Source organism: Schistocerca cancellata, chromosome 2 (assembly GCF_023864275.1).
Source record: "Schistocerca cancellata isolate TAMUIC-IGC-003103 chromosome 2, iqSchCanc2.1, whole genome shotgun sequence".
In the NCBI taxonomy this organism is placed as follows: domain Eukaryota; kingdom Metazoa; phylum Arthropoda; class Insecta; order Orthoptera; family Acrididae; genus Schistocerca; species Schistocerca cancellata.
In genome coordinates this window covers 1,098,135,959-1,098,162,162 of record NC_064627.1, presented here as the reverse complement: position 1 = coordinate 1,098,162,162, position 26,204 = coordinate 1,098,135,959, and the positions used below count along the sequence as shown (strand labels likewise).

The 26,204-nt window shown below is 50.0% G+C and overlaps 24 non-coding genes across 24 annotated transcripts; 12 read left to right on the top strand and 12 right to left on the bottom strand.

Annotated features, from left to right (window-relative positions):
* Positions 1–925: 925 nt before the first annotated feature.
* Positions 926–997, bottom strand: Trnag-ccc (transfer RNA glycine (anticodon CCC)). Its single transcript has one exon. It is a non-coding gene; the product is annotated as a tRNA-Gly (tRNA).
* Positions 998–1,680: 683 nt separating this feature from the next.
* On the top strand, positions 1,681–1,764 carry Trnal-uaa (transfer RNA leucine (anticodon UAA)). The gene has a single exon. It is a non-coding gene; the product is annotated as a tRNA-Leu (tRNA).
* A 1,219-nt stretch (positions 1,765–2,983) lies between these two features.
* On the bottom strand, positions 2,984–3,055 carry Trnag-ccc (transfer RNA glycine (anticodon CCC)). The gene has a single exon. It is a non-coding gene; the product is annotated as a tRNA-Gly (tRNA).
* Positions 3,056–3,738: 683 nt separating this feature from the next.
* Positions 3,739–3,822, top strand: Trnal-uaa (transfer RNA leucine (anticodon UAA)). The gene has a single exon. It is a non-coding gene; the product is annotated as a tRNA-Leu (tRNA).
* Positions 3,823–5,041: 1,219 nt separating this feature from the next.
* Trnag-ccc (transfer RNA glycine (anticodon CCC)) lies at positions 5,042–5,113 on the bottom strand. The gene has a single exon. It is a non-coding gene; the product is annotated as a tRNA-Gly (tRNA).
* Positions 5,114–5,796: 683 nt separating this feature from the next.
* Positions 5,797–5,880, top strand: Trnal-uaa (transfer RNA leucine (anticodon UAA)). Its single transcript has one exon. It is a non-coding gene; the product is annotated as a tRNA-Leu (tRNA).
* A 1,974-nt stretch (positions 5,881–7,854) lies between these two features.
* Positions 7,855–7,938, top strand: Trnal-uaa (transfer RNA leucine (anticodon UAA)). The gene has a single exon. It is a non-coding gene; the product is annotated as a tRNA-Leu (tRNA).
* Positions 7,939–9,157: 1,219 nt separating this feature from the next.
* Trnag-ccc (transfer RNA glycine (anticodon CCC)) lies at positions 9,158–9,229 on the bottom strand. Its single transcript has one exon. It is a non-coding gene; the product is annotated as a tRNA-Gly (tRNA).
* A 683-nt stretch (positions 9,230–9,912) lies between these two features.
* Trnal-uaa (transfer RNA leucine (anticodon UAA)) lies at positions 9,913–9,996 on the top strand. Its single transcript has one exon. It is a non-coding gene; the product is annotated as a tRNA-Leu (tRNA).
* Positions 9,997–11,215: 1,219 nt separating this feature from the next.
* On the bottom strand, positions 11,216–11,287 carry Trnag-ccc (transfer RNA glycine (anticodon CCC)). The gene has a single exon. It is a non-coding gene; the product is annotated as a tRNA-Gly (tRNA).
* Positions 11,288–11,970: 683 nt separating this feature from the next.
* Positions 11,971–12,054, top strand: Trnal-uaa (transfer RNA leucine (anticodon UAA)). Its single transcript has one exon. It is a non-coding gene; the product is annotated as a tRNA-Leu (tRNA).
* A 1,219-nt stretch (positions 12,055–13,273) lies between these two features.
* Trnag-ccc (transfer RNA glycine (anticodon CCC)) lies at positions 13,274–13,345 on the bottom strand. The gene has a single exon. It is a non-coding gene; the product is annotated as a tRNA-Gly (tRNA).
* A 683-nt stretch (positions 13,346–14,028) lies between these two features.
* Positions 14,029–14,112, top strand: Trnal-uaa (transfer RNA leucine (anticodon UAA)). Its single transcript has one exon. It is a non-coding gene; the product is annotated as a tRNA-Leu (tRNA).
* Positions 14,113–15,331: 1,219 nt separating this feature from the next.
* On the bottom strand, positions 15,332–15,403 carry Trnag-ccc (transfer RNA glycine (anticodon CCC)). The gene has a single exon. It is a non-coding gene; the product is annotated as a tRNA-Gly (tRNA).
* Positions 15,404–16,087: 684 nt separating this feature from the next.
* On the top strand, positions 16,088–16,171 carry Trnal-uaa (transfer RNA leucine (anticodon UAA)). The gene has a single exon. It is a non-coding gene; the product is annotated as a tRNA-Leu (tRNA).
* Positions 16,172–17,390: 1,219 nt separating this feature from the next.
* On the bottom strand, positions 17,391–17,462 carry Trnag-ccc (transfer RNA glycine (anticodon CCC)). Its single transcript has one exon. It is a non-coding gene; the product is annotated as a tRNA-Gly (tRNA).
* A 683-nt stretch (positions 17,463–18,145) lies between these two features.
* Positions 18,146–18,229, top strand: Trnal-uaa (transfer RNA leucine (anticodon UAA)). Its single transcript has one exon. It is a non-coding gene; the product is annotated as a tRNA-Leu (tRNA).
* A 1,219-nt stretch (positions 18,230–19,448) lies between these two features.
* Trnag-ccc (transfer RNA glycine (anticodon CCC)) lies at positions 19,449–19,520 on the bottom strand. Its single transcript has one exon. It is a non-coding gene; the product is annotated as a tRNA-Gly (tRNA).
* Positions 19,521–20,203: 683 nt separating this feature from the next.
* On the top strand, positions 20,204–20,287 carry Trnal-uaa (transfer RNA leucine (anticodon UAA)). The gene has a single exon. It is a non-coding gene; the product is annotated as a tRNA-Leu (tRNA).
* Positions 20,288–21,506: 1,219 nt separating this feature from the next.
* Trnag-ccc (transfer RNA glycine (anticodon CCC)) lies at positions 21,507–21,578 on the bottom strand. The gene has a single exon. It is a non-coding gene; the product is annotated as a tRNA-Gly (tRNA).
* Positions 21,579–22,261: 683 nt separating this feature from the next.
* On the top strand, positions 22,262–22,345 carry Trnal-uaa (transfer RNA leucine (anticodon UAA)). The gene has a single exon. It is a non-coding gene; the product is annotated as a tRNA-Leu (tRNA).
* Positions 22,346–23,564: 1,219 nt separating this feature from the next.
* Positions 23,565–23,636, bottom strand: Trnag-ccc (transfer RNA glycine (anticodon CCC)). The gene has a single exon. It is a non-coding gene; the product is annotated as a tRNA-Gly (tRNA).
* A 683-nt stretch (positions 23,637–24,319) lies between these two features.
* On the top strand, positions 24,320–24,403 carry Trnal-uaa (transfer RNA leucine (anticodon UAA)). The gene has a single exon. It is a non-coding gene; the product is annotated as a tRNA-Leu (tRNA).
* Positions 24,404–25,622: 1,219 nt separating this feature from the next.
* On the bottom strand, positions 25,623–25,694 carry Trnag-ccc (transfer RNA glycine (anticodon CCC)). Its single transcript has one exon. It is a non-coding gene; the product is annotated as a tRNA-Gly (tRNA).
* Between the last annotated feature and the right edge of the window lie 510 nt (positions 25,695–26,204).

The following is a 26,204-nucleotide window of genomic DNA, read 5'->3' as shown; positions in this document are numbered from 1 at the left end:
AAGCAGATATGTGTGTAAATGAGTGTCAGGGCAGTAATAAAGGTGGATGAGACGGTGGATCGGGTATTGGACTGCAGACGTGCCACATTGCGTAGCTCGAAAGCTGAGTAAGTTAGAGCGTCGTGCTGTGAACACAAATGCCACGTATTCGACCGCACCAAGTGCCATTTTATTTTTCTCCCCTAAAAGAGAATGCTTCCTCCAGCGAGACACTGCCAGGTAAATAACAAGCGATCTTCACAAGAAGTAAGATGTCTACACGTCGTGCGATACTGTCGCCAACGGCGATACCGCGCGTAGTGCAGCGGTTCTCGTCTGTTCACCGGCGTCAAGAATCGTTGGCCGTGGTTAGTATTTGGATGCGTTCTCGGCTGGGAACTCGACGTGCTGTTGGCGTCTTTCATTTTGCATTTTTCCTTCGATTTCGTGGTTGCTTAGCGATAATGATGCGGTCCCACACGCTGACGCCACTCTTGCCTCTCGGTACACTAAGGGGCGAATCTGTGGCCACAATAAAATGAAAGGTTCTGTCGTGTGTTTGTCGTTTTTTGGTCTCTCCCAGTCGTTTCTCGCGCCTGCCCTCTACGTATATGCCCATTTCCAAGCGTCAGCTTTCGCGTCAGCCGAGCAATGAAAGGTTCTGTCTTGTGTTTGTCGTTTTTTGGTCTCTCCCAGTCGTTTCTCGCGCCTGCCCTCTACATATATGCCCATTTCCAAGCGTCAGCTTTCGCGTCAGCCGAGCAAAGTCGAGACAAGTCGACACATGGAGACACACGACGCTGAGAAACGAAACCGCAGACTAGCGCCCTGGCAGCACGGACTGAGACGAGGGGCGAAGGAAAACTATTCGTACCGCGACACTTCACAGTTTCGAAGATCGCGTTTCGGTACGTGGAATACCCGTAGAAGAAAAATGTACCTTTTGTGCGGTGGCCGGGAATCGAACCCGGATCAACTGCTTGGGAAGCAACCATGCTGACCGTTACACCACCACCGCGTTGTGCTGCGTCCCACCCACGCCCTGATATGTCGGCTACCCTCCTGCCATCAGAGGCCGAAGGCGATGGCGCTGTAGGCGCTCAACGCCAGAGCGGGAGTGAGCACATCTGAACGCAGTGCGTAGGTGCTGCTAGGGCGATGTAGCGTAACTAGAAGCAGAACTGACAGCCGTTGAAAAACTGCCATTTAATTTACAGCAGGGCGATAAAACAAATATCTAATGTGACGTACTTACTGATGATCCAGAGTCGATTCAGCATATGTGTGCCAATCCAGAAGTAGAAAGCACCTAAGTATCACAATATTAAGTTGGTTAGTTTGATGCTCGCCTGGAGCATATCATTAGCTTCCCCTGAGGGCGAAATGCACAGCGTAGCCGTTGCTAGGGAACGGCCTTTTCTGTCGTTTTTTGTTTTCTCTGCGCCAATGTGAATGTTGATAACTACAGTTCTGCTCGTTCCACTTACGACAGATGGCGACGGAAAACAATGGTGTAAGGCACCATATTTAAGCTGTGGTTCCCGAAAGTGAGGGTGGGGTGCAACCTCACATCTGACAACTCGTTTTAAATACTCTAAAACCAACGTATTTCCTTCACACAAGAAAAAAACACGCTAACTTCGCCGTCAGGCTCTGGAGATATGCCTAGAAACGGCGGTAGTAGACACTTTGCGCCCACACGTCAGATTGGCCGAGCGGTCTAAGGCGCCAGATTTAAGCTCTGGTTCCCTGAGGGCAGCGTGGGTTCGAACCCCACATTTGACAATGCATTTTAAATATTCCAAAACTACCAATTTCGTACATGCGGGAAGAACAGGTTCCACAGATACTACTAGAAACGGCAGTGACTATGGCGCTTGCCTTGCAAGTCTGATTGTCTGGCGGTCAGAAAGAATGGAAAGCTGTTAGGAGACATGGCTTTCAGCCACGAGGCCCGGATTCGATTCCTGGTAGCCGAACATCCTTTTGTTTGCTGAGTCTTATTATTCTCACGGCATTTACGATATCTTTGTGTTGTGGTTTTTGGGGTCCAAGCATCAGGCGAGCAAACGTGAACGAAAGCAGATATGTGTGTAAATGAGTGTCAGGGCAGTAATAAAGGTGGATGAGACGGTGGATCGGGTATTGGACTGCAGACGTGCCACATTGCGTAGCTCGAAAGCTGAGTAAGTTAGAGCGTCGTGCTGTGAACACAAATGCCACGTATTCGACCGCACCAAGTGCCATTTTATTTTTCTCCCCTAAAAGAGAATGCTTCCTCCAGCGAGACACTGCCAGGTAAATAACAAGCGATCTTCACAAGAAGTAAGATGTCTACACGTCGCGCGATACTGTCGCCAACGGCGATACCGCGCGTAGTGCAGCGGTTCTCGTCTGTTCACCGGCGTCAAGAATCGTTGGCCGTGGTTAGTATTTGGATGCGTTCTCGGCTGGGAACTCGACGTGCTGTTGGCGTCTTTCATTTTGCATTTTTCCTTCGGTTTCGTGGTTGCTTAGCGATAATGATGCGGTCCCACACGCTGACGCCACTCTTGCCTCTCGGTACACTAAGGGGCGAATCTGTGGCCACAATAAAATGAAAGGTTCTGTCGTGTGTTTGTCGTTTTTTGGTCTCTCCCAGTCGTTTCTCGCGCCTGCCCTCTACGTATATGCCCATTTCCAAGCGTCAGCTTTCGCGTCAGCCGAGCAATGAAAGGTTCTGTCTTGTGTTTGTCGTTTTTTGGTCTCTCCCAGTCGTTTCTCGCGCCTGCCCTCTACATATATGCCCATTTCCAAGCGTCAGCTTTCGCGTCAGCCGAGCAAAGTCGAGACAAGTCGACACATGGAGACACACGACGCTGAGAAACGAAACCGCAGACTAGCGCCCTGGCAGCACGGACTGAGACGAGGGGCGAAGGAAAACTATTCGTACCGCGACACTTCACAGTTTCGAAGATCGCGTTTCGGTACGTGGAATACCCGTAGAAGAAAAAAGTACCTTTTGTGCGGTGGCCGGGAATCGAACCCGGATCAACTGCTTGGGAAGCAACCATGCTGACCGTTACACCACCACCACGTTGTGCTGCGTCCCACCCACGCCCTGATATGTCGGCTACCCTCCTGCCATCAGAGGCCGAAGGCGATGGCGCTGTAGGCGCTCAACGCCAGAGCGGGGGTGAGCACATCTGAACGCAGTGCGTAGGTGCTGCTAGGGCGATGTAGCGTAACTAGAAGCAGAACTGACAGCCGTTGAAAAACTGCCATTTAATTTACAGCAGGGCGATAAAACAAATATCTAATGTGACGTACTTACTGATGATCCAGAGTCGATTCAGCATATGTGTGCCAATCCAGAAGTAGAAAGCACCTAAGTATCACAATATTAAGTTGGTTAGTTTGATGCTCGCCTGGAGCATATCATTAGCTTCCCCTGAGGGCGAAATGCACAGCGTAGCCGTTGCTAGGGAACGGCCTTTTCTGTCGTTTTTTGTTTTCTCTGCGCCAATGTGAATGTTGATAACTACAGTTCTGCTCGTTCCACTTACGACAGATGGCGACGGAAAACAATGGTGTAAGGCACCATATTTAAGCTGTGGTTCCCGAAAGTGAGGGTGGGGTGCAACCTCACATCTGACAACTCGTTTTAAATACTCTAAAACCAACGTATTTCCTTCACACAAGAAAAAAACACGCTAACTTCGCCGTCAGGCTCTGGAGATATGCCTAGAAACGGCGGTAGTAGACACTTTGCGCTCACACGTCAGATTGGCCGAGCGGTCTAAGGCGCCAGATTTAAGCTCTGGTTCCCTGAGGGCAGCGTGGGTTCGAACCCCACATTTGACAATGCATTTTAAATATTCCAAAACTACCAATTTCGTACATGCGGGAAGAACAGGTTCCACAGATACTACTAGAAACGGCAGTGACTATGGTGCTTGCCTTGCAAGTCTGATTGTCTGGCGGTCAGAAAGAATGGAAAGCTGTTAGGAGACATGGCTTTCAGCCACGAGGCCCGGATTCGATTCCTGGTAGCCGAACATCCTTTTGTTTGCTGAGTCTTATTATTCTCACGGCATTTACGATATCTTTGTGTTGTGGTTTTTGGGGTCCAAGCATCAGGCGAGCAAACGTGAACGAAAGCAGATATGTGTGTAAATGAGTGTCAGGGCAGTAATAAAGGTGGATGAGACGGTGGATCGGGTATTGGACTGCAGACGTGCCACATTGCGTAGCTCGAAAGCTGAGTAAGTTAGAGCGTCGTGCTGTGAACACAAATGCCACGTATTCGACCGCACCAAGTGCCATTTTATTTTTCTCCCCTAAAAGAGAATGCTTCCTCCAGCGAGACACTGCCAGGTAAATAACAAGCGATCTTCACAAGAAGTAAGATGTCTACACGTCGCGCGATACTGTCGCCAACGGCGATACCGCGCGTAGTGCAGCGGTTCTCGTCTGTTCACCGGCGTCAAGAATCGTTGGCCGTGGTTAGTATTTGGATGCGTTCTCGGCTGGGAACTCGACGTGCTGTTGGCGTCTTTCATTTTGCATTTTTCCTTCGGTTTCGTGGTTGCTTAGCGATAATGATGCGGTCCCACACGCTGACGCCACTCTTGCCTCTCGGTACACTAAGGGGCGAATCTGTGGCCACAATAAAATGAAAGGTTCTGTCGTGTGTTTGTCGTTTTTTGGTCTCTCCCAGTCGTTTCTCGCGCCTGCCCTCTACGTATATGCCCATTTCCAAGCGTCAGCTTTCGCGTCAGCCGAGCAATGAAAGGTTCTGTCTTGTGTTTGTCGTTTTTTGGTCTCTCCCAGTCGTTTCTCGCGCCTGCCCTCTACATATATGCCCATTTCCAAGCGTCAGCTTTCGCGTCAGCCGAGCAAAGTCGAGACAAGTCGACACATGGAGACACACGACGCTGAGAAACGAAACCGCAGACTAGCGCCCTGGCAGCACGGACTGAGACGAGGGGCGAAGGAAAACTATTCGTACCGCGACACTTCACAGTTTCGAAGATCGCGTTTCGGTACGTGGAATACCCGTAGAAGAAAAAAGTACCTTTTGTGCGGTGGCCGGGAATCGAACCCGGATCAACTGCTTGGGAAGCAACCATGCTGACCGTTACACCACCACCGCGTTGTGCTGCGTCCCACCCACGCCCTGATATGTCGGCTACCCTCCTGCCATCAGAGGCCGAAGGCGATGGCGCTGTAGGCGCTCAACGCCAGAGCGGGGGTGAGCACATCTGAACGCAGTGCGTAGGTGCTGCTAGGGCGATGTAGCGTAACTAGAAGCAGAACTGACAGCCGTTGAAAAACTGCCATTTAATTTACAGCAGGGCGATAAAACAAATATCTAATGTGACGTACTTACTGATGATCCAGAGTCGATTCAGCATATGTGTGCCAATCCAGAAGTAGAAAGCACCTAAGTATCACAATATTAAGTTGGTTAGTTTGATGCTCGCCTGGAGCATATCATTAGCTTCCCCTGAGGGCGAAATGCACAGCGTAGCCGTTGCTAGGGAACGGCCTTTTCTGTCGTTTTTTGTTTTCTCTGCGCCAATGTGAATGTTGATAACTACAGTTCTGCTCGTTCCACTTACGACAGATGGCGACGGAAAACAATGGTGTAAGGCACCATATTTAAGCTGTGGTTCCCGAAAGTGAGGGTGGGGTGCAACCTCACATCTGACAACTCGTTTTAAATACTCTAAAACCAACGTATTTCCTTCACACAAGAAAAAAACACGCTAACTTCGCCGTCAGGCTCTGGAGATATGCCTAGAAACGGCGGTAGTAGACACTTTGCGCCCACACGTCAGATTGGCCGAGCGGTCTAAGGCGCCAGATTTAAGCTCTGGTTCCCTGAGGGCAGCGTGGGTTCGAACCCCACATTTGACAATGCATTTTAAATATTCCAAAACTACCAATTTCGTACATGCGGGAAGAACAGGTTCCACAGATACTACTAGAAACGGCAGTGACTATGGCGCTTGCCTTGCAAGTCTGATTGTCTGGCGGTCAGAAAGAATGGAAAGCTGTTAGGAGACATGGCTTTCAGCCACGAGGCCCGGATTCGATTCCTGGTAGCCGAACATCCTTTTGTTTGCTGAGTCTTATTATTCTCACGGCATTTACGATATCTTTGTGTTGTGGTTTTTGGGGTCCAAGCATCAGGCGAGCAAACGTGAACGAAAGCAGATATGTGTGTAAATGAGTGTCAGGGCAGTAATAAAGGTGGATGAGACGGTGGATCGGGTATTGGACTGCAGACGTGCCACATTGCGTAGCTCGAAAGCTGAGTAAGTTAGAGCGTCGTGCTGTGAACACAAATGCCACGTATTCGACCGCACCAAGTGCCATTTTATTTTTCTCCCCTAAAAGAGAATGCTTCCTCCAGCGAGACACTGCCAGGTAAATAACAAGCGATCTTCACAAGAAGTAAGATGTCTACACGTCGCGCGATACTGTCGCCAACGGCGATACCGCGCGTAGTGCAGCGGTTCTCGTCTGTTCACCGGCGTCAAGAATCGTTGGCCGTGGTTAGTATTTGGATGCGTTCTCGGCTGGGAACTCGACGTGCTGTTGGCGTCTTTCATTTTGCATTTTTCCTTCGGTTTCGTGGTTGCTTAGCGATAATGATGCGGTCCCACACGCTGACGCCACTCTTGCCTCTCGGTACACTAAGGGGCGAATCTGTGGCCACAATAAAATGAAAGGTTCTGTCGTGTGTTTGTCGTTTTTTGGTCTCTCCCAGTCGTTTCTCGCGCCTGCCCTCTACGTATATGCCCATTTCCAAGCGTCAGCTTTCGCGTCAGCCGAGCAATGAAAGGTTCTGTCTTGTGTTTGTCGTTTTTTGGTCTCTCCCAGTCGTTTCTCGCGCCTGCCCTCTACATATATGCCCATTTCCAAGCGTCAGCTTTCGCGTCAGCCGAGCAAAGTCGAGACAAGTCGACACATGGAGACACACGACGCTGAGAAACGAAACCGCAGACTAGCGCCCTGGCAGCACGGACTGAGACGAGGGGCGAAGGAAAACTATTCGTACCGCGACACTTCACAGTTTCGAAGATCGCGTTTCGGTACGTGGAATACCCGTAGAAGAAAAAAGTACCTTTTGTGCGGTGGCCGGGAATCGAACCCGGATCAACTGCTTGGGAAGCAACCATGCTGACCGTTACACCACCACCAAGTTGTGCTGCGTCCCACCCACGCCCTGATATGTCGGCTACCCTCCTGCCATCAGAGGCCGAAGGCGATGGCGCTGTAGGCGCTCAACGCCAGAGCGGGGGTGAGCACATCTGAACGCAGTGCGTAGGTGCTGCTAGGGCGATGTAGCGTAACTAGAAGCAGAACTGACAGCCGTTGAAAAACTGCCATTTAATTTACAGCAGGGCGATAAAACAAATATCTAATGTGACGTACTTACTGATGATCCAGAGTCGATTCAGCATATGTGTGCCAATCCAGAAGTAGAAAGCACCTAAGTATCACAATATTAAGTTGGTTAGTTTGATGCTCGCCTGGAGCATATCATTAGCTTCCCCTGAGGGCGAAATGCACAGCGTAGCCGTTGCTAGGGAACGGCCTTTTCTGTCGTTTTTTGTTTTCTCTGCGCCAATGTGAATGTTGATAACTACAGTTCTGCTCGTTCCACTTACGACAGATGGCGACGGAAAACAATGGTGTAAGGCACCATATTTAAGCTGTGGTTCCCGAAAGTGAGGGTGGGGTGCAACCTCACATCTGACAACTCGTTTTAAATACTCTAAAACCAACGTATTTCCTTCACACAAGAAAAAAACACGCTAACTTCGCCGTCAGGCTCTGGAGATATGCCTAGAAACGGCGGTAGTAGACACTTTGCGCTCACACGTCAGATTGGCCGAGCGGTCTAAGGCGCCAGATTTAAGCTCTGGTTCCCTGAGGGCAGCGTGGGTTCGAACCCCACATTTGACAATGCATTTTAAATATTCCAAAACTACCAATTTCGTACATGCGGGAAGAACAGGTTCCACAGATACTACTAGAAACGGCAGTGACTATGGCGCTTGCCTTGCAAGTCTGATTGTCTGGCGGTCAGAAAGAATGGAAAGCTGTTAGGAGACATGGCTTTCAGCCACGAGGCCCGGATTCGATTCCTGGTAGCCGAACATCCTTTTGTTTGCTGAGTCTTATTATTCTCACGGCATTTACGATATCTTTGTGTTGTGGTTTTTGGGGTCCAAGCATCAGGCGAGCAAACGTGAACGAAAGCAGATATGTGTGTAAATGAGTGTCAGGGCAGTAATAAAGGTGGATGAGACGGTGGATCGGGTATTGGACTGCAGACGTGCCACATTGCGTAGCTCGAAAGCTGAGTAAGTTAGAGCGTCGTGCTGTGAACACAAATGCCACGTATTCGACCGCACCAAGTGCCATTTTATTTTTCTCCCCTAAAAGAGAATGCTTCCTCCAGCGAGACACTGCCAGGTAAATAACAAGCGATCTTCACAAGAAGTAAGATGTCTACACGTCGCGCGATACTGTCGCCAACGGCGATACCGCGCGTAGTGCAGCGGTTCTCGTCTGTTCACCGGCGTCAAGAATCGTTGGCCGTGGTTAGTATTTGGATGCGTTCTCGGCTGGGAACTCGACGTGCTGTTGGCGTCTTTCATTTTGCATTTTTCCTTCGGTTTCGTGGTTGCTTAGCGATAATGATGCGGTCCCACACGCTGACGCCACTCTTGCCTCTCGGTACACTAAGGGGCGAATCTGTGGCCACAATAAAATGAAAGGTTCTGTCGTGTGTTTGTCGTTTTTTGGTCTCTCCCAGTCGTTTCTCGCGCCTGCCCTCTACGTATATGCCCATTTCCAAGCGTCAGCTTTCGCGTCAGCCGAGCAATGAAAGGTTCTGTCTTGTGTTTGTCGTTTTTTGGTCTCTCCCAGTCGTTTCTCGCGCCTGCCCTCTACATATATGCCCATTTCCAAGCGTCAGCTTTCGCGTCAGCCGAGCAAAGTCGAGACAAGTCGACACATGGAGACACACGACGCTGAGAAACGAAACCGCAGACTAGCGCCCTGGCAGCACGGACTGAGACGAGGGGCGAAGGAAAACTATTCGTACCGCGACACTTCACAGTTTCGAAGATCGCGTTTCGGTACGTGGAATACCCGTAGAAGAAAAAAGTACCTTTTGTGCGGTGGCCGGGAATCGAACCCGGATCAACTGCTTGGGAAGCAACCATGCTGACCGTTACACCACCACCACGTTGTGCTGCGTCCCACCCACGCCCTGATATGTCGGCTACCCTCCTGCCATCAGAGGCCGAAGGCGATGGCGCTGTAGGCGCTCAACGCCAGAGCGGGGGTGAGCACATCTGAACGCAGTGCGTAGGTGCTGCTAGGGCGATGTAGCGTAACTAGAAGCAGAACTGACAGCCGTTGAAAAACTGCCATTTAATTTACAGCAGGGCGATAAAACAAATATCTAATGTGACGTACTTACTGATGATCCAGAGTCGATTCAGCATATGTGTGCCAATCCAGAAGTAGAAAGCACCTAAGTATCACAATATTAAGTTGGTTAGTTTGATGCTCGCCTGGAGCATATCATTAGCTTCCCCTGAGGGCGAAATGCACAGCGTAGCCGTTGCTAGGGAACGGCCTTTTCTGTCGTTTTTTGTTTTCTCTGCGCCAATGTGAATGTTGATAACTACAGTTCTGCTCGTTCCACTTACGACAGATGGCGACGGAAAACAATGGTGTAAGGCACCATATTTAAGCTGTGGTTCCCGAAAGTGAGGGTGGGGTGCAACCTCACATCTGACAACTCGTTTTAAATACTCTAAAACCAACGTATTTCCTTCACACAAGAAAAAAACACGCTAACTTCGCCGTCAGGCTCTGGAGATATGCCTAGAAACGGCGGTAGTAGACACTTTGCGCTCACACGTCAGATTGGCCGAGCGGTCTAAGGCGCCAGATTTAAGCTCTGGTTCCCTGAGGGCAGCGTGGGTTCGAACCCCACATTTGACAATGCATTTTAAATATTCCAAAACTACCAATTTCGTACATGCGGGAAGAACAGGTTCCACAGATACTACTAGAAACGGCAGTGACTATGGCGCTTGCCTTGCAAGTCTGATTGTCTGGCGGTCAGAAAGAATGGAAAGCTGTTAGGAGACATGGCTTTCAGCCACGAGGCCCGGATTCGATTCCTGGTAGCCGAACATCCTTTTGTTTGCTGAGTCTTATTATTCTCACGGCATTTACGATATCTTTGTGTTGTGGTTTTTGGGGTCCAAGCATCAGGCGAGCAAACGTGAACGAAAGCAGATATGTGTGTAAATGAGTGTCAGGGCAGTAATAAAGGTGGATGAGACGGTGGATCGGGTATTGGACTGCAGACGTGCCACATTGCGTAGCTCGAAAGCTGAGTAAGTTAGAGCGTCGTGCTGTGAACACAAATGCCACGTATTCGACCGCACCAAGTGCCATTTTATTTTTCTCCCCTAAAAGAGAATGCTTCCTCCAGCGAGACACTGCCAGGTAAATAACAAGCGATCTTCACAAGAAGTAAGATGTCTACACGTCGCGCGATACTGTCGCCAACGGCGATACCGCGCGTAGTGCAGCGGTTCTCGTCTGTTCACCGGCGTCAAGAATCGTTGGCCGTGGTTAGTATTTGGATGCGTTCTCGGCTGGGAACTCGACGTGCTGTTGGCGTCTTTCATTTTGCATTTTTCCTTCGGTTTCGTGGTTGCTTAGCGATAATGATGCGGTCCCACACGCTGACGCCACTCTTGCCTCTCGGTACACTAAGGGGCGAATCTGTGGCCACAATAAAATGAAAGGTTCTGTCGTGTGTTTGTCGTTTTTTGGTCTCTCCCAGTCGTTTCTCGCGCCTGCCCTCTACGTATATGCCCATTTCCAAGCGTCAGCTTTCGCGTCAGCCGAGCAATGAAAGGTTCTGTCTTGTGTTTGTCGTTTTTTGGTCTCTCCCAGTCGTTTCTCGCGCCTGCCCTCTACATATATGCCCATTTCCAAGCGTCAGCTTTCGCGTCAGCCGAGCAAAGTCGAGACAAGTCGACACATGGAGACACACGACGCTGAGAAACGAAACCGCAGACTAGCGCCCTGGCAGCACGGACTGAGACGAGGGGCGAAGGAAAACTATTCGTACCGCGACACTTCACAGTTTCGAAGATCGCGTTTCGGTACGTGGAATACCCGTAGAAGAAAAAAGTACCTTTTGTGCGGTGGCCGGGAATCGAACCCGGATCAACTGCTTGGGAAGCAACCATGCTGACCGTTACACCACCACCACGTTGTGCTGCGTCCCACCCACGCCCTGATATGTCGGCTACCCTCCTGCCATCAGAGGCCGAAGGCGATGGCGCTGTAGGCGCTCAACGCCAGAGCGGGGGTGAGCACATCTGAACGCAGTGCGTAGGTGCTGCTAGGGCGATGTAGCGTAACTAGAAGCAGAACTGACAGCCGTTGAAAAACTGCCATTTAATTTACAGCAGGGCGATAAAACAAATATCTAATGTGACGTACTTACTGATGATCCAGAGTCGATTCAGCATATGTGTGCCAATCCAGAAGTAGAAAGCACCTAAGTATCACAATATTAAGTTGGTTAGTTTGATGCTCGCCTGGAGCATATCATTAGCTTCCCCTGAGGGCGAAATGCACAGCGTAGCCGTTGCTAGGGAACGGCCTTTTCTGTCGTTTTTTGTTTTCTCTGCGCCAATGTGAATGTTGATAACTACAGTTCTGCTCGTTCCACTTACGACAGATGGCGACGGAAAACAATGGTGTAAGGCACCATATTTAAGCTGTGGTTCCCGAAAGTGAGGGTGGGGTGCAACCTCACATCTGACAACTCGTTTTAAATACTCTAAAACCAACGTATTTCCTTCACACAAGAAAAAAACACGCTAACTTCGCCGTCAGGCTCTGGAGATATGCCTAGAAACGGCGGTAGTAGACACTTTGCGCTCACACGTCAGATTGGCCGAGCGGTCTAAGGCGCCAGATTTAAGCTCTGGTTCCCTGAGGGCAGCGTGGGTTCGAACCCCACATTTGACAATGCATTTTAAATATTCCAAAACTACCAATTTCGTACATGCGGGAAGAACAGGTTCCACAGATACTACTAGAAACGGCAGTGACTATGGTGCTTGCCTTGCAAGTCTGATTGTCTGGCGGTCAGAAAGAATGGAAAGCTGTTAGGAGACATGGCTTTCAGCCACGAGGCCCGGATTCGATTCCTGGTAGCCGAACATCCTTTTGTTTGCTGAGTCTTATTATTCTCACGGCATTTACGATATCTTTGTGTTGTGGTTTTTGGGGTCCAAGCATCAGGCGAGCAAACGTGAACGAAAGCAGATATGTGTGTAAATGAGTGTCAGGGCAGTAATAAAGGTGGATGAGACGGTGGATCGGGTATTGGACTGCAGACGTGCCACATTGCGTAGCTCGAAAGCTGAGTAAGTTAGAGCGTCGTGCTGTGAACACAAATGCCACGTATTCGACCGCACCAAGTGCCATTTTATTTTTCTCCCCTAAAAGAGAATGCTTCCTCCAGCGAGACACTGCCAGGTAAATAACAAGCGATCTTCACAAGAAGTAAGATGTCTACACGTCGCGCGATACTGTCGCCAACGGCGATACCGCGCGTAGTGCAGCGGTTCTCGTCTGTTCACCGGCGTCAAGAATCGTTGGCCGTGGTTAGTATTTGGATGCGTTCTCGGCTGGGAACTCGACGTGCTGTTGGCGTCTTTCATTTTGCATTTTTCCTTCGGTTTCGTGGTTGCTTAGCGATAATGATGCGGTCCCACACGCTGACGCCACTCTTGCCTCTCGGTACACTAAGGGGCGAATCTGTGGCCACAATAAAATGAAAGGTTCTGTCGTGTGTTTGTCGTTTTTTGGTCTCTCCCAGTCGTTTCTCGCGCCTGCCCTCTACGTATATGCCCATTTCCAAGCGTCAGCTTTCGCGTCAGCCGAGCAATGAAAGGTTCTGTCTTGTGTTTGTCGTTTTTTGGTCTCTCCCAGTCGTTTCTCGCGCCTGCCCTCTACATATATGCCCATTTCCAAGCGTCAGCTTTCGCGTCAGCCGAGCAAAGTCGAGACAAGTCGACACATGGAGACACACGACGCTGAGAAACGAAACCGCAGACTAGCGCCCTGGCAGCACGGACTGAGACGAGGGGCGAAGGAAAACTATTCGTACCGCGACACTTCACAGTTTCGAAGATCGCGTTTCGGTACGTGGAATACCCGTAGAAGAAAAATGTACCTTTTGTGCGGTGGCCGGGAATCGAACCCGGATCAACTGCTTGGGAAGCAACCATGCTGACCGTTACACCACCACCACGTTGTGCTGCGTCCCGCCCACGCCCTGATATGTCGGCTACCCTCCTGCCATCAGAGGCCGAAGGCGATGGCGCTGTAGGCGCTCAACGCCAGAGCGGGGGTGAGCACATCTGAACGCAGTGCGTAGGTGCTGCTAGGGCGATGTAGCGTAACTAGAAGCAGAACTGACAGCCGTTGAAAAACTGCCATTTAATTTACAGCAGGGCGATAAAACAAATATCTAATGTGACGTACTTACTGATGATCCAGAGTCGATTCAGCATATGTGTGCCAATCCAGAAGTAGAAAGCACCTAAGTATCACAATATTAAGTTGGTTAGTTTGATGCTCGCCTGGAGCATATCATTAGCTTCCCCTGAGGGCGAAATGCACAGCGTAGCCGTTGCTAGGGAACGGCCTTTTCTGTCGTTTTTTGTTTTCTCTGCGCCAATGTGAATGTTGATAACTACAGTTCTGCTCGTTCCACTTACGACAGATGGCGACGGAAAACAATGGTGTAAGGCACCATATTTAAGCTGTGGTTCCCGAAAGTGAGGGTGGGGTGCAACCTCACATCTGACAACTCGTTTTAAATACTCTAAAACCAACGTATTTCCTTCACACAAGAAAAAAACACGCTAACTTCGCCGTCAGGCTCTGGAGATATGCCTAGAAACGGCGGTAGTAGACACTTTGCGCTCACACGTCAGATTGGCCGAGCGGTCTAAGGCGCCAGATTTAAGCTCTGGTTCCCTGAGGGCAGCGTGGGTTCGAACCCCACATTTGACAATGCATTTTAAATATTCCAAAACTACCAATTTCGTACATGCGGGAAGAACAGGTTCCACAGATACTACTAGAAACGGCAGTGACTATGGTGCTTGCCTTGCAAGTCTGATTGTCTGGCGGTCAGAAAGAATGGAAAGCTGTTAGGAGACATGGCTTTCAGCCACGAGGCCCGGATTCGATTCCTGGTAGCCGAACATCCTTTTGTTTGCTGAGTCTTATTATTCTCACGGCATTTACGATATCTTTGTGTTGTGGTTTTTGGGGTCCAAGCATCAGGCGAGCAAACGTGAACGAAAGCAGATATGTGTGTAAATGAGTGTCAGGGCAGTAATAAAGGTGGATGAGACGGTGGATCGGGTATTGGACTGCAGACGTGCCACATTGCGTAGCTCGAAAGCTGAGTAAGTTAGAGCGTCGTGCTGTGAACACAAATGCCACGTATTCGACCGCACCAAGTGCCATTTTATTTTTCTCCCCTAAAAGAGAATGCTTCCTCCAGCGAGACACTGCCAGGTAAATAACAAGCGATCTTCACAAGAAGTAAGATGTCTACACGTCGCGCGATACTGTCGCCAACGGCGATACCGCGCGTAGTGCAGCGGTTCTCGTCTGTTCACCGGCGTCAAGAATCGTTGGCCGTGGTTAGTATTTGGATGCGTTCTCGGCTGGGAACTCGACGTGCTGTTGGCGTCTTTCATTTTGCATTTTTCCTTCGGTTTCGTGGTTGCTTAGCGATAATGATGCGGTCCCACACGCTGACGCCACTCTTGCCTCTCGGTACACTAAGGGGCGAATCTGTGGCCACAATAAAATGAAAGGTTCTGTCGTGTGTTTGTCGTTTTTTGGTCTCTCCCAGTCGTTTCTCGCGCCTGCCCTCTACGTATATGCCCATTTCCAAGCGTCAGCTTTCGCGTCAGCCGAGCAATGAAAGGTTCTGTCTTGTGTTTGTCGTTTTTTGGTCTCTCCCAGTCGTTTCTCGCGCCTGCCCTCTACATATATGCCCATTTCCAAGCGTCAGCTTTCGCGTCAGCCGAGCAAAGTCGAGACAAGTCGACACATGGAGACACACGACGCTGAGAAACGAAACCGCAGACTAGCGCCCTGGCAGCACGGACTGAGACGAGGGGCGAAGGAAAACTATTCGTACCGCGACACTTCACAGTTTCGAAGATCGCGTTTCGGTACGTGGAATACCCGTAGAAGAAAAAAGTACCTTTTGTGCGGTGGCCGGGAATCGAACCCGGATCAACTGCTTGGGAAGCAACCATGCTGACCGTTACACCACCACCGCGTTGTGCTGCGTCCCACCCACGCCCTGATATGTCGGCTACCCTCCTGCCATCAGAGGCCGAAGGCGATGGCGCTGTAGGCGCTCAACGCCAGAGCGGGGGTGAGCACATCTGAACGCAGTGCGTAGGTGCTGCTAGGGCGATGTAGCGTAACTAGAAGCAGAACTGACAGCCGTTGAAAAACTGCCATTTAATTTACAGCAGGGCGATAAAACAAATATCTAATGTGACGTACTTACTGATGATCCAGAGTCGATTCAGCATATGTGTGCCAATCCAGAAGTAGAAAGCACCTAAGTATCACAATATTAAGTTGGTTAGTTTGATGCTCGCCTGGAGCATATCATTAGCTTCCCCTGAGGGCGAAATGCACAGCGTAGCCGTTGCTAGGGAACGGCCTTTTCTGTCGTTTTTTGTTTTCTCTGCGCCAATGTGAATGTTGATAACTACAGTTCTGCTCGTTCCACTTACGACAGATGGCGACGGAAAACAATGGTGTAAGGCACCATATTTAAGCTGTGGTTCCCGAAAGTGAGGGTGGGGTGCAACCTCACATCTGACAACTCGTTTTAAATACTCTAAAACCAACGTATTTCCTTCACACAAGAAAAAAAACACGCTAACTTCGCCGTCAGGCTCTGGAGATATGCCTAGATACGGCGGTAGTAGACACTTTGCGCCCACACGTCAGATTGGCCGAGCGGTCTAAGGCGCCAGATTTAAGCTCTGGTTCCCTGAGGGCAGCGTGGGTTCGAACCCCACATTTGACAATGCATTTTAAATATTCCAAAACTACCGATTTCGTACATGCGGGAAGAACAGGTTCCACAGATACTACTAGAAACGGCAGTGACTATGGTGCTTGCCTTGCAAGTCTGATTGTCTGGCGGTCAGAAAGAATGGAAAGCTGTTAGGAGACATGGCTTTCAGCCACGAGGCCCGGATTCGATTCCTGGTAGCCGAACATCCTTTTGTTTGCTGAGTCTTATTATTCTCACGGCATTTACGATATCTTTGTGTTGTGGTTTTTGGGGTCCAAGCATCAGGCGAGCAAACGTGAACGAAAGCAGATATGTGTGTAAATGAGTGTCAGGGCAGTAATAAAGGTGGATGAGACGGTGGATCGGGTATTGGACTGCAGACGTGCCACATTGCGTAGCTCGAAAGCTGAGTAAGTTAGAGCGTCGTGCTGTGAACACAAATGCCACGTATTCGACCGCACCAAGTGCCATTTTATTTTTCTCCCCTAAAAGAGAATGCTTCCTCCAGCTAGACACTGCCAGGTAAATAACAAGCGATCTTCACAAGAAGTAAGATGTCTACACGTCGCGCGATACTGTCGCCAACGGCGATACCGCGCGTAGTGCAGCGGTTCTCGTCTGTTCACCGGCGTCAAGAATCGTTGGCCGTGGTTAGTATTTGGATGCGTTCTCGGCTGGGAACTCGACGTGCTGTTGGCGTCTTTCATTTTGCATTTTTCCTTCGGTTTCGTGGTTGCTTAGCGATAATGATGCGGTCCCACACGCTGACGCCACTCTTGCCTCTCGGTACACTAAGGGGCGAATCTGTGGCCACAATAAAATGAAAGGTTCTGTCGTGTGTTTGTCGTTTTTTGGTCTCTCCCAGTCGTTTCTCGCGCCTGCCCTCTACGTATATGCCCATTTCCAAGCGTCAGCTTTCGCGTCAGCCGAGCAATGAAAGGTTCTGTCTTGTGTTTGTCGTTTTTTGGTCTCTCCCAGTCGTTTCTCGCGCCTGCCCTCTACATATATGCCCATTTCCAAGCGTCAGCTTTCGCGTCAGCCGAGCAAAGTCGAGACAAGTCGACACATGGAGACACACGACGCTGAGAAACGAAACCGCAGACTAGCGCCCTGGCAGCACGGACTGAGACGAGGGGCGAAGGAAAACTATTCGTACCGCGACACTTCACAGTTTCGAAGATCGCGTTTCGGTACGTGGAATACCCGTAGAAGAAAAAAGTACCTTTTGTGCGGTGGCCGGGAATCGAACCCGGATCAACTGCTTGGGAAGCAACCATGCTGACCGTTACACCACCACCGCGTTGTGCTGCGTCCCACCCACGCCCTGATATGTCGGCTACCCTCCTGCCATCAGAGGCCGAAGGCGATGGCGCTGTAGGCGCTCAACGCCAGAGCGGGGGTGAGCACATCTGAACGCAGTGCGTAGGTGCTGCTAGGGCGATGTAGCGTAACTAGAAGCAGAACTGACAGCCGTTGAAAAACTGCCATTTAATTTACAGCAGGGCGATAAAACAAATATCTAATGTGACGTACTTACTGATGATCCAGAGTCGATTCAGCATATGTGTGCCAATCCAGAAGTAGAAAGCACCTAAGTATCACAATATTAAGTTGGTTAGTTTGATGCTCGCCTGGAGCATATCATTAGCTTCCCCTGAGGGCGAAATGCACAGCGTAGCCGTTGCTAGGGAACGGCCTTTTCTGTCGTTTTTTGTTTTCTCTGCGCCAATGTGAATGTTGATAACTACAGTTCTGCTCGTTCCACTTACGACAGATGGCGACGGAAAACAATGGTGTAAGGCACCATATTTAAGCTGTGGTTCCCGAAAGTGAGGGTGGGGTGCAACCTCACATCTGACAACTCGTTTTAAATACTCTAAAACCAACGTATTTCCTTCACACAAGAAAAAAACACGCTAACTTCGCCGTCAGGCTCTGGAGATATGCCTAGAAACGGCGGTAGTAGACACTTTGCGCCCCCACGTCAGATTGGCCGAGCGGTCTAAGGCGCCAGATTTAAGCTCTGGTTCCCTGAGGGCAGCGTGGGTTCGAACCCCACATTTGACAATGCATTTTAAATATTCCAAAACTACCAATTTCGTACATGCGGGAAGAACAGGTTCCACAGATACTACTAGAAACGGCAGTGACTATGGTGCTTGCCTTGCAAGTCTGATTGTCTGGCGGTCAGAAAGAATGGAAAGCTGTTAGGAGACATGGCTTTCAGCCACGAGGCCCGGATTCGATTCCTGGTAGCCGAACATCCTTTTGTTTGCTGAGTCTTATTATTCTCACGGCATTTACGATATCTTTGTGTTGTGGTTTTTGGGGTCCAAGCATCAGGCGAGCAAACGTGAACGAAAGCAGATATGTGTGTAAATGAGTGTCAGGGCAGTAATAAAGGTGGATGAGACGGTGGATCGGGTATTGGACTGCAGACGTGCCACATTGCGTAGCTCGAAAGCTGAGTAAGTTAGAGCGTCGTGCTGTGAACACAAATGCCACGTATTCGACCGCACCAAGTGCCATTTTATTTTTCTCCCCTAAAAGAGAATGCTTCCTCCAGCGAGACACTGCCAGGTAAATAACAAGCGATCTTCACAAGAAGTAAGATGTCTACACGTCGCGCGATACTGTCGCCAACGGCGATACCGCGCGTAGTGCAGCGGTTCTCGTCTGTTCACCGGCGTCAAGAATCGTTGGCCGTGGTTAGTATTTGGATGCGTTCTCGGCTGGGAACTCGACGTGCTGTTGGCGTCTTTCATTTTGCATTTTTCCTTCGGTTTCGTGGTTGCTTAGCGATAATGATGCGGTCCCACACGCTGACGCCACTCTTGCCTCTCGGTACACTAAGGGGCGAATCTGTGGCCACAATAAAATGAAAGGTTCTGTCGTGTGTTTGTCGTTTTTTGGTCTCTCCCAGTCGTTTCTCGCGCCTGCCCTCTACGTATATGCCCATTTCCAAGCGTCAGCTTTCGCGTCAGCCGAGCAATGAAAGGTTCTGTCTTGTGTTTGTCGTTTTTTGGTCTCTCCCAGTCGTTTCTCGCGCCTGCCCTCTACATATATGCCCATTTCCAAGCGTCAGCTTTCGCGTCAGCCGAGCAAAGTCGAGACAAGTCGACACATGGAGACACACGACGCTGAGAAACGAAACCGCAGACTAGCGCCCTGGCAGCACGGACTGAGACGAGGGGCGAAGGAAAACTATTCGTACCGCGACACTTCACAGTTTCGAAGATCGCGTTTCGGTACGTGGAATACCCGTAGAAGAAAAAAGTACCTTTTGTGCGGTGGCCGGGAATCGAACCCGGATCAACTGCTTGGGAAGCAACCATGCTGACCGTTACACCACCACCGCGTTGTGCTGCGTCCCACCCACGCCCTGATATGTCGGCTACCCTCCTGCCATCAGAGGCCGAAGGCGATGGCGCTGTAGGCGCTCAACGCCAGAGCGGGGGTGAGCACATCTGAACGCAGTGCGTAGGTGCTGCTAGGGCGATGTAGCGTAACTAGAAGCAGAACTGACAGCCGTTGAAAAACTGCCATTTAATTTACAGCAGGGCGATAAAACAAATATCTAATGTGACGTACTTACTGATGATCCAGAGTCGATTCAGCATATGTGTGCCAATCCAGAAGTAGAAAGCACCTAAGTATCACAATATTAAGTTGGTTAGTTTGATGCTCGCCTGGAGCATATCATTAGCTTCCCCTGAGGGCGAAATGCACAGCGTAGCCGTTGCTAGGGAACGGCCTTTTCTGTCGTTTTTTGTTTTCTCTGCGCCAATGTGAATGTTGATAACTACAGTTCTGCTCGTTCCACTTACGACAGATGGCGACGGAAAACAATGGTGTAAGGCACCATATTTAAGCTGTGGTTCCCGAAAGTGAGGGTGGGGTGCAACCTCACATCTGACAACTCGTTTTAAATACTCTAAAACCAACGTATTTCCTTCACACAAGAAAAAAACACGCTAACTTCGCCGTCAGGCTCTGGAGATATGCCTAGAAACGGCGGTAGTAGACACTTTGCGCCCACACGTCAGATTGGCCGAGCGGTCTATGGCGCCAGATTTAAGCTCTGGTTCCCTGAGGGCAGCGTGGGTTCGAACCCCACATTTGACAATGCATTTTAAATATTCCAAAACTACCAATTTCGTACATGCGGGAAGAACAGGTTCCACAGATACTACTAGAAACGGCAGTGACTATGGTGCTTGCCTTGCAAGTCTGATTGTCTGGCGGTCAGAAAGAATGGAAAGCTGTTAGGAGACATGGCTTTCAGCCACGAGGCCCGGATTCGATTCCTGGTAGCCGAACATCCTTTTGTTTGCTGAGTCTTATTATTCTCACGGCATTTACGATATCTTTGTGTTGTGGTTTTTGGGGTCCAAGCATCAGGCGAGCAAACGTGAACGAAAGCAGATATGTGTGTAAATGAGTGTCAGGGCAGTAATAAAGGTGGATGAGACGGTGGATCGGGTATTGGACTGCAGACGTGCCACATTGCGTAGCTCGAAAGCTGAGTAAGTTAGAGCGTCGTGCTGTGAACACAAATGCCACGTATTCGACCGCACCAAGTGCCATTTTATTTTTCTCCCCTAAAAGAGAATGCTTCCTCCAGCGAGACACTGCCAGGTAAATAACAAGCGATCTTCACAAGAAGTAAGATGTCTACACGTCGCGCGATACTGTCGCCAACGGCGATACCGCGCGTAGTGCAGCGGTTCTCGTCTGTTCACCGGCGTCAAGAATCGTTGGCCGTGGTTAGTATTTGGATGCGTTCTCGGCTGGGAACTCGACGTGCTGTTGGCGTCTTTCATTTTGCATTTTTCCTTCGGTTTCGTGGTTGCTTAGCGATAATGATGCGGTCCCACACGCTGACGCCACTCTTGCCTCTCGGTACACTAAGGGGCGAATCTGTGGCCACAATAAAATGAAAGGTTCTGTCGTGTGTTTGTCGTTTTTTGGTCTCTCCCAGTCGTTTCTCGCGCCTGCCCTCTACGTATATGCCCATTTCCAAGCGTCAGCTTTCGCGTCAGCCGAGCAATGAAAGGTTCTGTCTTGTGTTTGTCGTTTTTTGGTCTCTCCCAGTCGTTTCTCGCGCCTGCCCTCTACATATATGCCCATTTCCAAGCGTCAGCTTTCGCGTCAGCCGAGCAAAGTCGAGACAAGTCGACACATGGAGACACACGACGCTGAGAAACGAAACCGCAGACTAGCGCCCTGGCAGCACGGACTGAGACGAGGGGCGAAGGAAAACTATTCGTACCGCGACACTTCACAGTTTCGAAGATCGCGTTTCGGTACGTGGAATACCCGTAGAAGAAAAAAGTACCTTTTGTGCGGTGGCCGGGAATCGAACCCGGATCAACTGCTTGGGAAGCAACCATGCTGACCGTTACACCACCACCACGTTGTGCTGCGTCCCACCCACGCCCTGATATGTCGGCTACCCTCCTGCCATCAGAGGCCGAAGGCGATGGCGCTGTAGGCGCTCAACGCCAGAGCGGGGGTGAGCACATCTGAACGCAGTGCGTAGGTGCTGCTAGGGCGATGTAGCGTAACTAGAAGCAGAACTGACAGCCGTTGAAAAACTGCCATTTAATTTACAGCAGGGCGATAAAACAAATATCTAATGTGACGTACTTACTGATGATCCAGAGTCGATTCAGCATATGTGTGCCAATCCAGAAGTAGAAAGCACCTAAGTATCACAATATTAAGTTGGTTAGTTTGATGCTCGCCTGGAGCATATCATTAGCTTCCCCTGAGGGCGAAATGCACAGCGTAGCCGTTGCTAGGGAACGGCCTTTTCTGTCGTTTTTTGTTTTCTCTGCGCCAATGTGAATGTTGATAACTACAGTTCTGCTCGTTCCACTTACGACAGATGGCGACGGAAAACAATGGTGTAAGGCACCATATTTAAGCTGTGGTTCCCGAAAGTGAGGGTGGGGTGCAACCTCACATCTGACAACTCGTTTTAAATACTCTAAAACCAACGTATTTCCTTCACACAAGAAAAAAACACGCTAACTTCGCCGTCAGGCTCTGGAGATATGCCTAGAAACGGCGGTAGTAGACACTTTGCGCCCACACGTCAGATTGGCCGAGCGGTCTATGGCGCCAGATTTAAGCTCTGGTTCCCTGAGGGCAGCGTGGGTTCGAACCCCACATTTGACAATGCATTTTAAATATTCCAAAACTACCAATTTCGTACATGCGGGAAGAACAGGTTCCACAGATACTACTAGAAACGGCAGTGACTATGGTGCTTGCCTTGCAAGTCTGATTGTCTGGCGGTCAGAAAGAATGGAAAGCTGTTAGGAGACATGGCTTTCAGCCACGAGGCCCGGATTCGATTCCTGGTAGCCGAACATCCTTTTGTTTGCTGAGTCTTATTATTCTCACGGCATTTACGATATCTTTGTGTTGTGGTTTTTGGGGTCCAAGCATCAGGCGAGCAAACGTGAACGAAAGCAGATATGTGTGTAAATGAGTGTCAGGGCAGTAATAAAGGTGGATGAGACGGTGGATCGGGTATTGGACTGCAGACGTGCCACATTGCGTAGCTCGAAAGCTGAGTAAGTTAGAGCGTCGTGCTGTGAACACAAATGCCACGTATTCGACCGCACCAAGTGCCATTTTATTTTTCTCCCCTAAAAGAGAATGCTTCCTCCAGCGAGACACTGCCAGGTAAATAACAAGCGATCTTCACAAGAAGTAAGATGTCTACACGTCGCGCGATACTGTCGCCAACGGCGATACCGCGCGTAGTGCAGCGGTTCTCGTCTGTTCACCGGCGTCAAGAATCGTTGGCCGTGGTTAGTATTTGGATGCGTTCTCGGCTGGGAACTCGACGTGCTGTTGGCGTCTTTCATTTTGCATTTTTCCTTCGGTTTCGTGGTTGCTTAGCGATAATGATGCGGTCCCACACGCTGACGCCACTCTTGCCTCTCGGTACACTAAGGGGCGAATCTGTGGCCACAATAAAATGAAAGGTTCTGTCGTGTGTTTGTCGTTTTTTGGTCTCTCCCAGTCGTTTCTCGCGCCTGCCCTCTACGTATATGCCCATTTCCAAGCGTCAGCTTTCGCGTCAGCCGAGCAATGAAAGGTTCTGTCTTGTGTTTGTCGTTTTTTGGTCTCTCCCAGTCGTTTCTCGCGCCTGCCCTCTACATATATGCCCATTTCCAAGCGTCAGCTTTCGCGTCAGCCGAGCAAAGTCGAGACAAGTCGACACATGGAGACACACGACGCTGAGAAACGAAACCGCAGACTAGCGCCCTGGCAGCACGGACTGAGACGAGGGGCGAAGGAAAACTATTCGTACCGCGACACTTCACAGTTTCGAAGATCGCGTTTCGGTACGTGGAATACCCGTAGAAGAAAAAAGTACCTTTTGTGCGGTGGCCGGGAATCGAACCCGGATCAACTGCTTGGGAAGCAACCATGCTGACCGTTACACCACCACCGCGTTGTGCTGCGTCCCACCCACGCCCTGATATATCGGCTACCCTCCTGCCATCAGAGGCCGAAGGCGATGGCGCTGTAGGCGCTCAACGCCAGAGCGGGGGTGAGCACATCTGAACGCAGTGCGTAGGTGCTGCTAGGGCGATGTAGCGTAACTAGAAGCAGAACTGACAGCCGTTGAAAAACTGCCATTTAATTTACAGCAGGGCGATAAAACAAATATCTAATGTGACGTACTTACTGATGATCCAGAGTCGATTCAGCATATGTGTGCCAATCCAGAAGTAGAAAGCACCTAAGTATCACAATATTAAGTTGGTTAGTTTGATGCTCGCCTGGAGCATATCATTAGCTTCCCCTGAGGGCGAAATGCACAGCGTAGCCGTTGCTAGGGAACGGCCTTTTCTGTCGTTTTTTGTTTTCTCTGCGCCAATGTGAATGTTGATAACTACAGTTCTGCTCGTTCCACTTACGACAGATGGCGACGGAAAACAATGGTGTAAGGCACCATATTTAAGCTGTGGTTCCCGAAAGTGAGGGTGGGGTGCAACCTCACATCTGACAACTCGTTTTAAATACTCTAAAACCAACGTATTTCCTTCACACAAGAAAAAAACACGCTAACTTCGCCGTCAGGCTCTGGAGATATGCCTAGAAACGGCGGTAGTAGACACTTTGCACCCACACGTCAGATTGGCCGAGCGGTCTAAGGCGCCAGATTTAAGCTCTGGTTTCCTGAGGGGAGCGTGGGTTCGAACCCCACATCTGACAATGCATTTTAAATATTCCAAAACTACCAATTTCGTACATGCGGGAAGAACAGGTTCCACAGATACTACTAGAAACGGCAGTGACTATGGTGCTTGCCTTGCAAGTCTGATTGTCTGGCGGTCAGAAAGAATGGAAAGCTGTTAGGAGACATGGCTTTCAGCCACGAGGCCCGGATTCGATTCCTGGTAGCCGAACATCCTTTTGTTTGCTGAGTCTTATTATTCTCACGGCATTTACGATATCTTTGTGTTGTGGTTTTTGGGGTCCAAGCATCAGGCGAGCAAACGTGAACGAAAGCAGATATGTGTGTAAATGAGTGTCAGGGCAGTAATAAAGGTGGATGAGACGGTGGATCGGGTATTGGACTGCAGACGTGCCACATTGCGTAGCTCGAAAGCTGAGTAAGTTAGAGCGTCGTGCTGTGAACACAAATGCCACGTATTCGACCGCACCAAGTGCCATTTTATTTTTCTCCCCTAAAAGAGAATGCTTCCTCCAGCGAGACACTGCCAGGTAAATAACAAGCGATCTTCACAAGAAGTAAGATGTCTACACGTCGCGCGATACTGTCGCCAACGGCGATACCGCGCGTAGTGCAGCGGTTCTCGTCTGTTCACCGGCGTCAAGAATCGTTGGCCGTGGTTAGTATTTGGATGCGTTCTCGGCTGGGAACTCGACGTGCTGTTGGCGTCTTTCATTTTGCATTTTTCCTTCGGTTTCGTGGTTGCTTAGCGATAATGATGCGGTCCCACACGCTGACGCCACTCTTGCCTCTCGGTACACTAAGGGGCGAATCTGTGGCCACAATAAAATGAAAGGTTCTGTCGTGTGTTTGTCGTTTTTTGGTCTCTCCCAGTCGTTTCTCGCGCCTGCCCTCTACGTATATGCCCATTTCCAAGCGTCAGCTTTCGCGTCAGCCGAGCAATGAAAGGTTCTGTCTTGTGTTTGTCGTTTTTTGGTCTCTCCCAGTCGTTTCTCGCGCCTGCCCTCTACATATATACCCATTTCCAAGCGTCAGCTTTCGCGTCAGCCGAGCAAAGTCGAGACAAGTCGACACATGGAGACACACGACGCTGAGAAACGAAACCGCAGACTAGCGCCCTGGCAGCACGGACTGAGACGAGGGGCGAAGGAAAACTATTCGTACCGCGACACTTCACAGTTTCGAAGATCGCGTTTCGGTACGTGGAATACCCGTAGAAGAAAAAAGTACCTTTTGTGCGGTGGCCGGGAATCGAACCCGGATCAACTGCTTGGGAAGCAACCATGCTGACCGTTACACCACCACCGCGTTGTGCTGCGTCCCACCCACGCCCTGATATATCGGCTACCCTCCTGCCATCAGAGGCCGAAGGCGATGGCGCTGTAGGCGCTCAACGCCAGAGCGGGGGTGAGCACATCTGAACGCAGTGCGTAGGTGCTGCTAGGGCGATGTAGCGTAACTAGAAGCAGAACTGACAGCCGTTGAAAAACTGCCATTTAATTTACAGCAGGGCGATAAAACAAATATCTAATGTGACGTACTTACTGATGATCCAGAGTCGATTCAGCATATGTGTGCCAATCCAGAAGTAGAAAGCACCTAAGTATCACAATATTAAGTTGGTTAGTTTGATGCTCGCCTGGAGCATATCATTAGCTTCCCCTGAGGGCGAAATGCACAGCGTAGCCGTTGCTAGGGAACGGCCTTTTCTGTCGTTTTTTGTTTTCTCTGCGCCAATGTGAATGTTGATAACTACAGTTCTGCTCGTTCCACTTACGACAGATGGCGACGGAAAACAATGGTGTAAGGCACCATATT